At 38.3% G+C, this 15,131-nt stretch overlaps 1 long non-coding RNA gene across 1 annotated transcript; it reads right to left on the bottom strand.

Moving 5' to 3' along the window:
• On the bottom strand, positions 1,548-5,616 carry LOC110264079. The gene is made up of 2 exons (XR_002349812.1): positions 5,585-5,616; positions 1,548-1,798 (listed from the first exon to the last, which is right to left on the bottom strand). It is a non-coding gene; the product is annotated as an uncharacterized LOC110264079 (long non-coding RNA).

The raw sequence follows: 15,131 nt of genomic DNA, 5'->3' as shown, positions 1-15,131 counted from the left end.
TCTCAAGGACGAGCAAAGTTTTAAGTTTGGTGTTTGAAAAGCATATCTTTTTTCTTTCCATTACCATTCATGGCACCCAAGGTTGGAGACTCCTCTAGAAAGAGGAAAAGAAAGGCAGTAGCCAATCCATCTGAATCTTGGGAGATGGAGAGATTCATCACCAAAGCCCACCAAGACCACTTCTATGAAGTAGTGGCTGAGAAGAAAGTGATCCCTGAGGTCCCTTTCATGCTCAAGAAGAATGAGTATCCGAAAATCCGAAGAGAAATCCGAAGAAGAGGTTGGGAAGTCCTAACCAATCCCATTCAAGATGTTGGGATTCTCATGGTGCAAGAGTTCTATGCTAATGCATGGGTTACCAAAAATCATGACACTAGTGTGAACCTAAATCCAAGGAATTGGATCACCATGGTCCGGGGAAGAATCTTAGATTTCAGCCTGGAAAGTGTGAGGTTGGCGTTCAACTTGCCTCTAATGCAAGGAGATCCTCATCCTTACACTAGGAGAGTCAACTTTGATTAGAGATTAGATCAAGTGCTCTTTGACATCTGTGTGGAAGGAGCACAGTAGAAAAGAGATTCCCAAGGCAAGCCCATTCAACTAAGAAGGGTTGACCTTAAGATCATAGCTAGAGGATAGTTGGAATTCATCCAAAGATCCATCATCCCCACTAGCAATCGGTCAAAAGTGACTATTGACAGAGCTATCATGATCCATTGTATCATGATTGGAACTGAAGTGGAAGTACATGAGGTAATTCCTCAAGAATTGTACAAGGTAGCTAAGAAGCCTTACATCAATACAAGGTTGGCAATCCCACACCTCATCTGTCACCTATGCAATTCAGCTAGAATTGTCATAAATGGAGATGTCTCCATTGGGAAGGATAAGCCCATCACTAGGAAGAGGATGAAGCAAACCAGAGAGTATGCACAAGAGCTTGTGCATCCGCCTCAGATCCCTGAGATGCCTCAAGGGATGTATTTTCCTCTCCAAAGCTATTGGGATAAATGGAAAACTTCTCTTGGAGAATTGAGCACTAACATGGAGGAATTGAGGATGGAGCATCAAGAGCATGCTATAAAAAAATTGAGGATGGAGCATCAAGACCAAAGAGCCATAAAGGAAGACCAAAGGGCTATGAGGGAAGAGCAACAAAGGCAAAGAAATGATATAGAAGAGATCAAGCATCATATTGGATCCTCAAGGAGGAGCACTAGGCGCCACCATTAAAGGTGGACTCGTTCTCTTTTACTTCCTTTCCTTTTCTGTTTTTCTATTATGTTATTTGTTTTCTTGTTCTAGTTTCATGATCATTTGCATTGATGTCTTTAAGTTGTAAAATATTCCATATATCTCTCACCTTGCTTAAAATAAAAAAAAAAACTTTTTTTATTGAAAAGAACTGAGAGATGCATTAGTTTCAAGTTTAAAATAAGAGTAGTTTAATTATGTTGATGTGGTGTTGTAACACCCTAACTATCAAAATGTCACGCTTCCGGCTGCACCACTCTAATAGCTCGGGTATTACGACGACTTTTAAAATATTTAATACTAAAATATGAGCCTGTTTAAAACTTAAAACCGAATATTCAAAACTTCTATCCATACGTTATAGTACAGATTACAATACTTACAAATAATACATATATATGTATACATCATACCAATATACAAACTTCACATATCAAAACTCCTATCCCTCTTGTAAAAATTGCTAGAAATAAATGTCGAATAAACAGAAAATGAATATAACTCTTCTGAAGCTCCATCGCCCATATCCTGAAAAGGGAAAAACCTATAGGGAAGTGAGAACATCATCCTCGAAAGGGTTCTCACTATAGGGTTACATAATTGCTATAATAAGATATGAGAATAAAACCGTTTTTAGAGTACCGTGATTAATAACCGCCTTATGCTTCTTTTCAAAACCAAAGATTTAATATTCAAAATCCGAAATCCTTTCTAAAAGGGAAAGCTGTTAATTTCTCCAAAATCCAAAAGCCTTTCTAAAAGTTTTTCCTAGACAGCATGAATGACCAAACTGTTTCCAGCATAGGTTCATTAAGTCTATGCTGAACCAGTTTAGTTTTTTATACTTTTCTAAACCAAAAGCACAAACCAAACACAACCTTCAACCCATCTCATAATCAACCACGACCTTAAGCCCAAGCAATTCAATCAACAACTAATTCATCACAACCCAACCAATTTTCAGTCACAAACACAAGTAACAAGGTTCAAACACAATCAAGCAGTTATGTCAGGTAGAGCAATTAGCAATTTAACATAACTATTCACATAGGCAAACCAATTACAATATGTATACCCAAAAAATGTCATATAAATGCATATGATGCATGCCTATCCTACTGGCCATGAGCTCACACATCGATTATGTTGCCAGACCCGACTCGGATAGGCAGGATTAAACCACCATCCTTATCTGTAGGTTCCACAAGCAAGTAGGACTAAACCACCATCCTTGCCTAGAACACGCAAGTGAGATTAAACCACCGTCCTTGCCAAATAATTTATCAATATGTGAGCGGGATAAAATCACCATCCTCACTGCAGGCGGGATAAAACCACCATCCCTGCACAACAGTTTACGCACTGAGCAAGCGGGACTATACCACCATCCTTGCCAGGCCAGAAACTCTCATCATATTTTCAATAATATCCATAATCAATCAGGCTTAAAATCTTATTTCAAAAAAAAATCATTCTTCGCCCATGATAAGAATATTTTCGTATGGTTGGGAATTTCACTCAAATAATTCCGTTGATAGTATAGGTCCCAACTAACTAACAATACTTAAATCAAATTTTAATATGTTTGGTTGTCACAAGTACAAACCCCAATAAAAATTAACCAAAGTATTCAAACCTTGGGTCCTCTCACAAGAAATTTCAATGAAGTGATCAATTATTGGCTATGAAGGAACAAGGGGTTTGATTGATAAAAGGGCAAGAAAATAAATGACAAGAAAAGTAAAGCAAACAATTAAAGAAAGCAATTAATGAAAAGAGACGTTCATGGCAAGGATTGAGAATATAGGTATTCTATCCTAGTCACTAATCATAACAATAATTAACAAGAATTTATCTTATTTCGTCATCTCCAACAATGGAAGAAGGTATAATGTTATCTTCGCATAGGGAGAAAGTCAAATAAGATTAGTTAATCTCAATCCAAAAGTCCTAATCAACTTACTAATTGAATTAGCAAAAGATTAGCGTCAATGAAAACAATATCAACTAACAATTCTAGATCACCAACATAAGTTGGAAATTAATGACTCAAGATTGCCTAATTCCTCTTTCCAAGCTAAGAATGCTAAAAAATCTACTCTAATATCCAACCAAATATTTTGTCAAACACTTGAAAGGCATAAAAGGAAAGCATAATAAATTGCAAAGAAAGATAAAATCTACAACTACTTAATGCAAGAAAAGTAAAAGTAACAACTCAAATCAACAATAAAGAAACATAAAACATGAATTGCATTAAAAGAAATCCAAATCCAACAAGAGTACTCATAAACATAAAAGAGGCTCAAAGGGGAAATTAACAAGAAAACTAAGAAGAACAAAGATATAAGAATAAGAAATTATAAAGCAAAGTAGATGAAAGCAAGAATTAAACCTTAAATCTAAGATGCAATTAACCTAAAACCCTAATTCTAGAGAGAAGAGGAAGCTTCTCTCTCTAGAACCTAACCTACATGATGTTAACCTAAAACTAATTGCTCCCCATTGTTTCCTCTTGAATTCTGCATCAAATAGCTTCAGAAATGAGTTGGATTGGGCTTCAGCAGGTCCAGAAATCACCCCCAGCATTTTCTGTTAAGTTGGTCACGTGCTGCCAATGAGCCTTAGCTCAAGTGGCATATGTTCCCCTTTCTTACTAAGAGGTCTCAGGTTCGAGCCTCATCTAGTGCAAACTTGACCAAGAAAAAGGGGATATCATGTGTGTATGGGTGTGGTGTGTATGAGTATGTAACCTAGGATTGGGGCTTGTTGTCCAATCCATCGACCAAAAAAAAAAGTCACGTGCTGCTTGTCACGCGTACGCATGGGTCACGCGTACGCGTTGCCTGGTAGATTTCCTTCCCATGCACATGCGTGGGTCACGTATACGCGTCATTTGGCAGATGTCCCTCCCATGCATAAGCATGGGCCACGTATACGCGTCACTTGGCAGATTTCTGCAAATCCTCATTTCTTCATGAATTCTCCATTTTGCATGCTTTTCTTTTCACTCCTTCCATCCAATCCTTGCCTTATGAACCTGAAATCACTCAACAAATATATCAAGGCATCGAATGGAATTAAAGTGAAATAAAATTAGTAATTTAAAGGCCTAAAAAGCATATTTTTACTCTTAATCACAAATTAGGAGAAATTCACAAAACTATGCAATTTCATTGAATAAATGTGAGATAAGTTGATAAAATTCCCTAAATTAAGTACAAGATGAACCACAAAATTGGGGTTTATCAGCCCATTTTCAAATCACAAACGTATTCAGTTCACATCTTGCCAAGAACCACTTTTCTTAAGTAAATTTTCTTTTCAAAACTTTCAAACAACTTCACAACCAAGCCAAATTCAAAATCTCTTCTTGAAAGACTCAAAATCACTCATTTTCAAATCATTCGCTCAATTACTTTAAAATCAAAAGTTATTAATTGAAATCTACAGCAAAGTCTTAAGACTTTAAGGGAAAACAACCGGCCTCATTTTCTTAAATTCCGTAAAGATTCTAAAAATCATTGTTTTCTTAATTTATTTATACAAAGCAAGTTTCTAAACCCATTTAAAACCAAATATTAGAAATCAAAAGTTCCGAACCAAATTCGAATCCAAAATCAATCTTAATTTTATTCTTGAAACCAATTCTTTCAACCTTTTCCAAAAACCTCACAAAACGACATCACTCAATCAAAGTCCCTTTTTTTTTCTTGTAATTTCATTAAAGCTCCTCTAAACAAAATCCGTAAGTCCAACTCAAAACATAAGCCCCTTTTTATATATAAAATCGATCTTAAAACATAATACTTTCCTTAAGTGCTTTAAAATCGTAAAGTAATTCATTTCTAAATAAATCGAGCTCAAGAGATGTTTTTATCAAATAAATTAAATTCAAAACATAACTATTTCCTTAATAAATCAAATAATACAATTCTTCAAAATTACACTTTTCTAAATAACATTTCAACAAGGTTTCAAATCTTATAGAAAATTCGATAGCATCTCCCCTAAAACTTGGACTTTGCCACCCTCTTCGGGTCCTAACCGAACCATTCCTCAACCCTTTCCAACGGATTCAAAACCAAATCAGTTTCTAATAAACAAAATTCAGGATTTCAAATATGGAAATCATTTCAATATCCAACCAACCAGAAATCCCCAATTTAACAAAATCAAATAATATTTCAATCAAACAGTCAACCATATCCACCCAAGACAATTCAGACAATTCATAAGACTTACATAATCACCCGAAATGTATTTCACACAATATATCAATTTATAACAATTCTAATTTTAATAAATTATATTTTATAAAATCCCCTACCTCAGCAAGCGAACCCACAACCAAACGCGTCAGAGAATTCCTTTTCGTCTTGACCCGAAATCAACGGCAGCTCCAAAACATAGCCTACCCCCTTTCGCCACAGCATAAACAGCTTTAAAACACAACATGCAACCTTGGTTACTAACTCTTAAAATCACTAATATCGCAAAGACCTTAATAACGCATAACAGAACACTAACGCAGGGTTTTTGACACGTAAATACTTACTGAAATGACAAAACAAAGTAGCGGCAGTCTCTGAACCAGTTCGGCGGCAGCCATCTCATGCGGCAGCGGTGACCAGACTCTAGTGACGGCGACTAAAACCGCATCTAGCAACAATGAAACTCCCGAAATCTCAAAAGAAACGAAACCCAAACTCGAAACCCTTACCGGCAGTAGATCTCAGCGACGGCAGCGACGCAACGGTGGCTGAGCATGGATCTCCCTTCTCTCCCTCTGCTCCTTAGCTCTCTCTCTCTTTCTCTGGCTCTGCCATAAGTGACGGCGATTGACTACACGACAAGGACGACGACAGCGTGGGTACAGCAGCAACGGCGACGGGCTTCACGGCGAGGGCGACCGCAGCAACACGAGCCCCGCGAAGATGACGGTGGACACGAGGCAGTTCTTCCTCTCCCGTGTGTGCCACTCCCTTCTGTCAGTCTCTCTCTCTTCGTGAACTCAAGGATGATGGTGGCGTGGTGAGGGCAAACGGCGACGATGAATAGAGGTGGCGGCTCCCTGGACGACGATGGCGGCGCATGCAGCAAGGCGCAGTGGCGGCGGCGAGCTCCACCTCCCCTGGCATTCCCTCATCCTCGGCGCCCCCTCTCTCTCGGATCCTCCTTTCCCTCTCTCTTTCTTCTTTTCTTTCTTTCTTTCCTTTCTTTCTTTCTTTCCTTTCTTTTCCGAAGCGTGTGTGTGTGCGTTGGTCTGTGATAGTAGGTGGGGGTGAGTGAGTGAGTGTAGTTTAGTTAGGATTAAGGTAGAGTAAAGTTAGGATTTGGGTTAGATTAGGAAATTTTAATAAAAATAGAGGGTAATGATGTAATTTTATAAAATAAATAAAAGATAGAATAATAATTAAATACCCCAATTAAATATAAAATATCCGTCTTTGAAATATCTTTCAAATACAATTTGTAATTCATTTTCATTCAAATGCTAATTTAATAAAAATTAGAGATAAGTAAATTAATTTTTCTTTATTTATAAAGTAAGGTTAAAATCTGAATATTTAAAATTAAGGCATATAAGATATTCACTATTTGTTTTTCAATTATAAGAGCTCTAAATAATAAATAAGAATTTATCCAACTTTTATATAAAATTTTCTAAAAATATCATCTACCCCACTTATAAAAATTTTCGCCCTCGAAAATTCTAGTAATACATAAGGTAATACATACTCTTAGTACTCTACTTTTAAGTACTTTTTAGAGAAGTAAGAAATCTTAGCATATATATATAGTTCAAAAATAAGCAAGCATTTAGATGAGTTATCTATGCATGCTTTGATTCATCAAACACTAGTGAATTATAATTATTTTCATGAGATTTATGCAAGAACTACTTGATGCATTGAATGATGCAATATCTTGTGATCATGGCAGAGCTTTGATGCACTTGTTTGATTGATGGCAGGCAAAGAAGAAGCAGAGGAAGGCAAGAAGGTGCTGGCATTAGTGGCAAAGTTAGCCCACTAACGTCTGTGCTAACGTGCTCTACAAGGAAGAAGTTGGCGTTAGTGGCAAAGTTAGCCCACTAACGCCAGTGCCAACGTTACCAATGAAGGAGGTGCTGGCATTAGTGCCAAAGATAACCTACTAACGCCAGTGCTAATGTGCTCGAAGAAGAAGAAGAAGCTGGCGTTAGTGGCAAAGTTAGCCCACTAACGTCAGTGCCAACGTTGGTCAAGGAAGAAGGGAGCGTTAATGGGCAACGTTAGCACACCAACGCCAGCGCTAACGTTGTGCCAAGCGTTAGTGTGCTAACGCCACCAAAGTTAGCATACTAACGTCTTCGATCAAGGCATGAGTTGGGGGCTGGAAGATTTGGCTAGTTTCCGTATGCACGGAGCAGTGTGCGTTCGCACAAGAGGCAAAACTTACAAGGATGCGCACGCATGAGTCAACATGCGTACGCACAACAGGCGTTGGCATTAGTGGAAGCGTTAGCACACTAACGCCTGTATTAACATCAGCTTGGAAGAGAATTGTGGCGTTAGTAATGCTGTTAATGCCAGTACCAACGCCAGTTCCAGGGGCACTCATGCAAGTATGAAAGCGTTAGAAAGCTCACGCCAGCGTCAACATTAGAAAGGGCCTGAGTAACTCCTAACTTGATTCAACTAAGGCCAAGGGCCCACATCCAAGTACTTGAAGACTCATTTGAAGATCAGAAGAGTACTATATATAGGAGGAGTTTTGAAATTAGAAGGAAGACAGACTCTTACACGAGAGGATACGAATTGAGAAACTCTGACTACTTTTCTTTTTTCTTTGTACTTAGTTTTACTTTCATGTACTTTATTTTTCTTTCTAAGTTTTCCAGAAAAATGATCAACTAAACCCCACATCATTAGGGGGAGGAGATCTATTGTAATTCAAATGAATTAATGCAATTCTTCTTCTTCTTCTCAATCCGTTTGTTGTAGCTACGGGAAAACTTTTATGCTTCATAGATCCATTCACTACCGGAAGGGGGTTTGAATCTACTTGAATCCCTATGTGAGCCTTGGAAAAGGGATCATAGGATTCAGTTTGAAGCTTCTTCCTCATAACTCTTTTGATCAACAGTTTCTTAGTTGGTACGTGACATATAACCTCTTTGAATTGAGATCTTAAGGGTTATGTGGCTTATGGATTAGAAATTTGAACTTAACCTCTTCTCATGAATAATTAGATCAAGGAATTGGCAATTGATTGTGTTAAGAAAAATTGGGTTGCCAAGGAATTGGAACTCAATTATTTACAATCCGCCATAGATCCACTTCATATGATTGAGAATGAAGTTGAGACCCATTGATTCATGAAGGATTATAATATCTCCAATCCCTAATGAATCTCACCCATTGTTGCTATTCCTTTCGACTACTTTAAATTTCTTGTTATCTTTGACTCCCAGCACCCAGAACCCATTTACATTTCATGCAATTTATCTTTTATTGCTATTTACATTCTTGATTTTTCTTTCTTGTCATTTAAGTTTCAGCTCTTCAATTTCTTGTCATCTAAGTTTCCGCCATTTACTTTTCACAATTTACTTTCAGCTCTTTATTCTTCAGCAATTTACTTTCGGCACATTCACTTTCTTTGTGAATCACGATTTTGTTCATTCAATTACACACAACCATTAAACATTTGCTTGACTAGATAAATCACCTAACTAAAGTTGCTTAATCCATCAATCCCTGTGGGATCGACCTCACTCAATAGTGAGTTATTACTTGGCGATTCAGTACACTTGTCGAAGGAATTTGTGTTGTGCAATTTTCCAGTCATCAAGTTTTTGGTGCCGTTGCCGGGGATTGATTCAGATCAACAATGATTAAGTGGGTGATAGTCTAAATTAAGCATTTTTCTTTGTTTTTGTTTAAGCATACTAACTGTTTGACACAGTGTGTCAGCTAATTCTAACACACACTCTAGCAATAGAGTGTTCACTTTTTATTTGGTTCGTCTTTGTGTTGTGTATGCCAGGAGGGAGAAAGGCAACATCAAATTCCTTTGATTCTGAGCTAGTGAAAACTCTTCTAAGACTGAGAAGAAAAGCCAAAGGAAAAAGAGTTGCTGGTGAAGAGGACTCAGAAGAGGACTTGGATCAAGTCATGAAGGACGAGATGCATGAGGAAAGGGTGGCTAACAACAACGCCCAACCTGCCAGGAGGGTGCTAGCCTCCTATACAATTCCTAATCCTAGGAACTGTGGAAGTAGTATACTCACTCCTAATGTACATGCCAACTGATGAGGGAATATTTTATACGCTTTTTGGCATCATTTTCATATAGTTTTTAGTATGTTTTGTTTAGTTTTTATTGATTTTTTATAGGTTTTTGTGTTAAATTCATATTTTTGGATTCTACTTTGATTTGTATGTTTTTATGCAATTTCAGGTATTTTTTGGCTAAAATTAAGGAGCTGGAGCAAAAGTCTGATTCAGAGACAGAGAAAGCACTGTAGATGCTGTCCGGATCTGACCTCCTTGCACTCGGAAAAACTTTTATGGAGCTACAGAAGTCTAAATGGAGCGTTCTCAACGGCTATGGAAAGCTGACTTCCAGAACTTTCTAGTAATGTATAATAGTTCATACTTTGCTTCATATTATAAGGCTTAAAACTGGTGTCCAACGCCAGTGTTCTGCCCCCTTCCAGGTGTCCAGCGCCCAAGGACCAGAGACCAGTGTCCGAATGCCCAAAGAGGACCCCCTAGCGAGCGTTCAACGCCCTAGAAGCCTCCTAGCACGTGGATCTCACCAAAGCTCAGCCCAAACGCTCACCAAGTGGGCTCCAGAAGTGGATTTTAGCACTAAAAGACTCTTTTACCTTTTCTTATGTAATCCCTAGTCATTAGCTTAGTATTTATTTAAGAACTTTTACACTTTTAGCAAGCCTCGGAAGAGGACACACATCATATTCCATTTACCGTTGTATTTTCCTTTCAGTTTGAGTTTCTAAACCTCCTAGGTTAAGGGGAGGAGCCCTGTTGAGTCCTATGAATTAATAAAAGTATTATTGTTTCTTTTTCGATCCGTGTTTGATTTATTTCTAAGATGTATACTCGTTCTTCAACATGATGAATAGGATGATCAGTGACAATCAGTTCTGTTCATCATACTAGAGTTAATTCAGAAAGACAAAGCAACTCCAATTCTCAATTATATTCCTATTACAGATTCCACTCCAATTCACAAATACAAATTATGAATAGTTTCCTCAATCCAATAACCTTCTGATTTTGCCTGACTAAGACATGCAAGATAAGCATAGCTTGCTTCAAACCACAATCCTCGTGGGATCGACCCTGACTCGCTCAGGTATTACTTGGACAATCCAATGCACTTGTTGGTACAGCTGTACAGAGTATGGGGATTCGTGCACCACCAACAATTTTGAGCTTAAACCTCAGCTCATTGCTTTGGTTCAGAATAACTGTCAGTATGGAAGAGGTGCTTTGGAGGACCCTAATCAACACCTATCTATTTTCCTAAGGATATGTGACACCGTCAAAACTAATGGAGTACACATAGACATCTATAAGCTACTACTATTTCCCTTCTCTCTAAGGGACAAAGAAACTCAGTGGTTGGAGACCTTTCCAAAGGAGAGCATCACAAATTGGGATGACTTGGTTAATAAATTCTTGGCCAAGTTCTACCTCCTCAAAGAATTATCAAACTCAAGACTGAGGTGCAAACTTTCAGACAATTGGAGGGAGAATCATTGTATGAGGCTTGGGAGAGGTATAAAGCACTGATAAGGAGATGTCCTTCAGATATGTTCAATGAATGGGTGAAGCTCCAGAACTTCTATGAAGGTTTCTCTATGAAAGCAAGAAAGGCACTGGATTATTCTTTAGGAGGGTCACTTCAAATGATGAAAACTCTAGAGGAAGCACATGATCTCACTGACATGGTAGCTAACAACCAGTACTTCTACTCCTCAGAGAGACAAGCAACCCAAAGAGAGGTGTATATGAGCTTGAGGGTATGGATGCTATCCTAGCCCAGAACAAGTTAATGCACCAACAAATCTAACAACAGATGGAAATGATGGCAAAAAGGATGGATGGACTTCAATTAGCTGCAATCAGCACAACAAGCCAAGCTTCAAATGCATGGGGTCAAAATGAAGAAAGCTTTGAGGCATACAACAATGAGCAACAGCCTGAGCAAGTCCAATATATGCACAACACAAGCTCTTTCTACAATGATTTCCATGGGGACACATAAAATTCCTCATGGAGGAACCATCCCAACTTAAGATGGGAAGACAATCAGAATCCATGGCAGAAGAACTCTAATCCCAATAATTTTCGTAACATAAACAACCAAAACCATCACCCCACTAACAACAATCCATACAGAAAACCCCAAAATAACTTTTCCACATCCACATTCTACCCACAAAATAACTCTTCAAATAACCCAACTAACTTCCATCAACAACCAACATCTCATACACAACCCCAGCCACATCAAGAGTCTCAAAGAATCTCTAATATAGAAATGATGATGGAAATGCTCATGAAGAACCAAGAGATGGCAAGTAAGAACTTTGAAGCAATAATGATAAACCTTGAAAGACAAATAGGGCAACTATCCAAGCAACCTGCTGAGAGGCCAATTAATGCCTTCCCAAGTAACACCATCCCAAATCCAAAGGAGGAGTGCAAGGCTATACAACTAAGGAGTGGTAACACATTGGGAAAGGACAATAAGGATTCCAGCAAGGAAGAGATGGAGATTGAGGAAAATGATAAGGGGGATCACAAGAAGGACAATGAACCACAAGCTCCAAGGAAAGGCAAGCAAGTCTCAGAGTCACAAACACAAGAGAAGAAAGAGGAAGTGAAACAATATGTTCCTCAACTACCTTACCCTCAGAGATTGCATAAGGAGATGAAGGATCAACAATTTCCTAAGTTATTGGAGATTTTTCGGAAATTAGAGATCAACATTCCACTAGCTGAAGCCTTGGAACAAATGCCACTTTATGCAAAGTTTTTCAAAGAACTCATTACCAAAAAGAGGAGCTGGAAGGAGAAAGAAACTGTTATCCTCACTTAGGAATGCAGTGCTGTATCCAAAAAGGGTTGCCACCCAAACTCAAGGATCTAGGAAGCTTTTTCATACCATGTACCTTTGGGAACATACAAATTGATAAAGCATTATGTGACCTGGGAGCAAGCATCAATTTGATGCCACTCTCTATGATGAAGAAGCTGTCAATAGAGGAGGTCAAACCCACCAGAATGTCACTACAACTTGCCGATAGATCCCTTATAATACCCAATGGAGTGGTGGAGAACCTTCTAGTTAAGGTCGGCAAATTCATTTTCCCTGCGGACTTTGTAATTCTGGACATGGATGAGGAAGGAAGCGACTTAATTATTCTTGGAAGACCGTTTTTGGCCACAGCAAGGGCAATTATTGATATGGAAAAAGGTGAAATGATTCTGAGGATACATAATGAACAGATAATCCTCAATGTTTTCAAAGCAATACAGTACCCTGCTGAAAAAGAAAATTGCATGAGGATTGAGAATGAAGACCCAAACTGGAAGGAGAAGCCCAAGGAGTCACCTCTAAAACTCGTAAGCTCATCCTTGGAGGAGAAGAAAGTAAATGAAGGGAGAAAAAGGATTCAAGAAGTCAGAAAAGCTAAAGAAGAACTACAAGCAAAGACCCCAATAGTGACAACTAATAAGAAAGCTCCCAACATTGAGCCCACCAAGAAGGAAGAATCATCAAAAAAGGCATAGAACAGCAAGAAAAGGGTGCCTAAAGGGTGGAAGAATAAGAAGATTCCAACTGAAGGATTCTCACCAGGAGATCAAGTGATACTAATTTACCAATCAATGGAGAAATCTCCACACTTTTTTGGATACTATACTGTGAGCAAGATCCTTTCACTTGAACACATAGAAATCATGAAACAGGATACTGGAAGGAACCTCACAGTGGGAGGAGACAAATTGAGGTACTATGATCATCAGCCTCCTTAACAGGGGACAAACGTCAAGCTAGTGACGATAAAAGAGCGCTAGTTGGGAGGCGGTGCACGAATCCCACACCTCGTACAACTATACCAGCAAGTGCACTGGGTCGTCCAAGAAATACCTGAGCGAGTCAGGGTCGATCCCACGAGGATTGTGGTTTGAAGCAAGATATGGTTATCTTGCAGGTCTTAGTCAGGCGAAATCAAGAAGTTGTTGGTTTGAATTTGGTTGAAAGCATAAAAGGAATAGTGTATAAAATAATTTGTGAATTTGAATAGAATCAGTAACAGGAAGACTGTTAAGGATTGGAGTTGCTTTGTCTTTCTGAATTAACTCTGGTATTACTGTCTCCTTTGCTTGTGAATGATTTCTTCTATGGCAGGCTGTATGTGATCAACGCTGTATGGCCGCGGTAATTAATCTCCTCTGCTTCAGATCAAACACCGTATGGCTATGGTCATCCAATCTGAATGAAGGTGAAGCTCTAGCAGTTCATTCCCTTGATGATCCTACTCAAAATGCCACAGACAAGGTCGAATCTTTTGGATCAGAGAATGCTGCTCCTTTGTGTTCTAGCCTCTACCACAGAGACCCTAATTTCCCTGTAACTAAACTGAATTGGTGTCTCGAGAAGTCCCCAACGAAATTGTGGATTAGTCGTCTGAGAGATATATAATCAAGCTGGCGGTTCATGCTTTCCAATCACGTATGAAAGGGGGCACTGGATGCTGGACGCCTGAAAGGGGGCAGGAGGCTGGTGTTGAACGCCAGTTTTGGGCCTTCAATTCTGAAGCAAAGTATGATCTATTAGATATTGCTGGAAAGCGCTGGATGTTAGCTTTCCATAGCTGTTGATAACGCTCCATTTGGACTTCTGTAACTCCAAAAAAGCTCTTTCAAGTGCAAGGAGGTCAGATCTGGACAGCATCTGCAGTGCTTTCTCTGCCTCTGAATTAGACTTTTTCTCCAGCTCCTCAATTTCAGCCAGAAAATACCTGAAATTACACAAAAATACACAATCTCAAAGTAGAATCCAAAAATATGAATTTTGCACTAAAACCTATGAAAACTTAATAAATCTTAAACAAAACATACTAAAAACTATATGAAAATGATGCCAAAAAGTGTATAAAATATCCGTTCATCACAACACCAAACTTAAACTATTGCTTGTCCCCAAGAAACTAAAAACACAGTAGGATAAAAAAGAAGAGTAAGATAAAATAAATCCCAGGGTTTCCAATGAAGCTCAGTTTCAATTATATCCGCTCAGGCCAGGATTTTGTTTCCTTTAGGCCCTCCTAAGCACTGATGCTCAAAGCCTTGGATCCTTTTACCCTTGCCTTTTGGTTTAAAGAGTTACTGGCTTTTTTGCTCTTGCATTTTGGTTTAAAGAGCTTTTGGCTTTTTTTGCTTGCTTTTTATCTTTCTTTTTTTTTCTATTTTATTTTTTTCGCCACTTTTTTTTTCGCATGCAAGCTTTTTCTTTTTCATTTTGCTGTTTTTTCTTGCCTCAAGAATCAATTTATGGATTTTTCATATCACCAATAATACTTCACTTTCATCATCATTTTTTCAAGAGACAACATTCTAAAATTTCAACTTCAAATATGCATTGTTTACTCATACATTCAGAAAATGAAAGCAATGCCACCACATCAAAATAATTGAACTATTCTTATTATAAACTTGAAATTCATGTATCTCTCAATTCTTTTCAGTTAAAATTTTCTTTTAAGCAAGGTGAGAGACATATGGAACATTTACATCTTTAAGACATCAATGCAAATGATCATGCAATAAGAACAGGAGAACAGACAATAC

The sequence above is a fragment of the Arachis ipaensis genome, chromosome B06, assembly GCF_000816755.2.
Source record: "Arachis ipaensis cultivar K30076 chromosome B06, Araip1.1, whole genome shotgun sequence".
In the NCBI taxonomy this organism is placed as follows: Eukaryota; Viridiplantae; Streptophyta; class Magnoliopsida; order Fabales; family Fabaceae; genus Arachis; species Arachis ipaensis.
Note: the sequence above shows the minus strand (reverse complement) of the source record. Positions and strands in the feature narration are given on the sequence as shown.